The following is a 2,924-nucleotide window of genomic DNA, read 5'->3' on the forward strand; positions in this document are numbered from 1 at the left end:
CCACACTGGAAAAGGCAAGTTGGGGCTTTCAGCTAAACCCCCCCCAAAGTGTCTAGTTGACCAAGTCTGGTGGGGAGGCAATTTGGAAAAACGGTCACCACAAACCGCTGAAACTTGCACGCGCGTGGACTCAAAAGCCCCTAGCCAAGCCCCTGATGATGGCGTCGTTTCGAAACTTTTGCCGTTTGCAGCGCAGGCCACTGCCTTTGAGTTGGCGTATTGGGCGCTGTTGCCGGGCCGCCCAGTTTTCCTCGACTTGGCGACAGCCAAGGAATGTGGCGGGCGGAACGCAAACAAGTCGCCATCGGGTAAACAGCTCGAGCCAAAGTTGCGCAACATCCGATCACGAAGAAAAAAAATACAAAATAAAATGCGGATTTGCCGTCGATCTGACGATGATGTTTTCGAGCGGCTGCATGCCGATAATCATGTTTGTTTTCAATGATGAAAAGCGCAAAGGCGACAAACAGATTGGGCACGACACCGATTGACTAAGAAACCATTTGAAATGGTTCTGCGCAAAAAACGGTTGTTGTTTGTTGCTGGTACGCCTCAACCACGTGGTACCAAGGAAATGACATTGGTAGTTCATCGATCCTTCTTCTTCCGTCCACACTTTTCAATAATTCATAACCGTTTTATGAGGCGCAATGCTTCCGGGTGTGGGCCGATTACGAAACATTCCTCTTCAGCATCGATCGCACGACTGGTAAACAGCCCAAACAGCCAAACAGCGTTGTTTACGTCCAGTTGTTTATGCAAACAGGTTGTTGTTGTGCGCAGTTGGATGGGGAAAATATTTGCGTCCGAAGCTCACCTGGACTGAAGTGAATAACCGAGTTTTACGTCGCTGTTTGAAAATTCCTGCAGAATCCGGTTGGGGATGGCCGACGTTGCCATTTTCCGCCCACTAAACCGCAAGTTTTCTCTGTCAATCGAGCCCAGAACCTTTTCGGTGGCGGCACTGGTTGGGGGTGGAGGCCCATCGGAAAACTGGGCCCCCGAAGCCGCCAGCTCAGAAAAACGCTTTTGCATCCGGGCGGTTTGGAAAATTGCCCTGCTCCACCCCAACGGGGCACTCGAATGAAATTTTCGCCCTTCATGCCCAGGACTTTTGGCTGAAAAATGAGGCTACAAGCACCTGTCTAGCTCGGGTGGTTTCCCGGGGAGGCAGTTCGGAAAAGTTGCGTGCAAACACCACCCAAACTGGAGGGAACCTTTGAAAAATCCTCGCCAAAACCCTGATGATGGCACCGATTCGAAACTTTCAGCACCTGCGCAGCAGAGTACTCTATTTTGATTGCAGTGGCCAAGCGCAGTTGCCACGTTGGCACCTTTTCGGAAAATTGGCCGCAATAATCCCACGTGTGCTCCCATGGTCTTCAATCTCGGTTTGGAAAAATCCTCCTCGCTCACTCCCTGGAGAAACTAAAGCGAGTTTTCCACACTGGAGAAAGCCGAGCTGGTCCTTCACGATGAGGCAAAAACCGAATTAATAGCTGGCGAGGTTCGGAGTGGAGGCCTTTTGGAACATTCGCCTGCAAAAACTTCCCGCCCTAAAAAGCACGGTTTTAACCAGTTGTTTAAAAAATTGCCCAGCTTCAGCCCTTCATGCCCCTAGAGTGAAAGTTTTACACGTCATCCGCCCAAGTCTTCTTTTCAAAATGAGGTTAGAAGCATGAATTTTGCCAGCGCCGTTTGGTCTGGAGGCCCTTTGGAAAGCATGGCCTCGAAATTTTTGAATTTAGAATTTTCGCATTTCAACTCAACTTTGATGCTCTGGTGAAGTTCAGCACAACCTGCCACCAAGCTGAGATTTTCACCTTTCATGCATACAACCTTCCTCTGGACAATGAGCTAAAAATCAACGGTATAGCTTCGGTACTTTTAGTGTGAGGCACTTCGGAAAAATCTCTTGCAAGCAGCTTCCCGAGCGAAAAATCCACACTCTACTGCTTGTTTGAAATGCTGGCAACGCTGGACTAAATGCACTGCGAAAATCAGATTTTCCCTACTTCAACAACCAAATTCTCCCTATCCAGTGAGCTGAAAACAGTTTTTGGGGCTTCCCAAATTTCGATCAGAGGCACATTGGAAAAACGTCCTGCAAAAAGTGCGGAACCCGAAAAATCAAATTTTAACCTATTTTTTTTTAAGTAAAATTTTCAGCGATGGCAATCGAGTTTCGGAAAAAATAAACAGAAAATTTTCAGGTCCCAGTTTTGTCCCAAACCAGCTTGAAAATGATGCATGCAATAAATGTCGAAACCAAACAAAAATCTTTGTTCTGTTTGGATCGGTGGTAAAATTCAGCTGATTTTGCCGCGATGCTGATATTTTCACCACTGATGGAACCACATTTTCTGTTTCAAATTAGCTAAAAGTCAGCCCGACAGTTGCTGGGGTTTGTGTCTGAGGCATTGTGGAAAAACTCCCTGCAGATAGCTTGTAAACAGAAATATTTATAGGCAACTTCATGTTCAAAATTCTCGCAAAATCGAACTAATCGGACCTCAAAATTGAAGTTTTTCCCGTTTATACCTACAACATCGATCCTGAAAATGACCTGAAAACTAATCTTTTACGTGTCATGGTTTGGGCGTGAGGCATCTTGGAAAAATGTCTGGCAAAAAAATTGTGGACTGAAAATCTACAATCAACTCAAAGTTTGAAATTCTGAAACAATTTAACGAAAAGGCGGACAAAACTGAAATTCTCAACACTTTTGCAACCAATCTTTCGCGTTACAACGAAATAAAAATGAGCTTTGAAATTGGTCGGGTTTCCATACGGGGCGCATTTGAAAAATTGCCTGCCAAAAGCGCCAAATCCAAAACTCGAATTTAAATTCAATGTTTAAACTGCTGGTGAGCGGCGACTAAACTTACGATAAAATTGAACTTTTCACCACTTAAACAAGCAGT

This window comes from Dendroctonus ponderosae, unplaced genomic scaffold, assembly GCF_020466585.1.
Source record: "Dendroctonus ponderosae isolate FM_Combo_2020 unplaced genomic scaffold, Dpon_F_20191213v2 Dpon_F_20191213_12, whole genome shotgun sequence".
In the NCBI taxonomy this organism is placed as follows: Eukaryota; Metazoa; Arthropoda; class Insecta; order Coleoptera; family Curculionidae; genus Dendroctonus; species Dendroctonus ponderosae.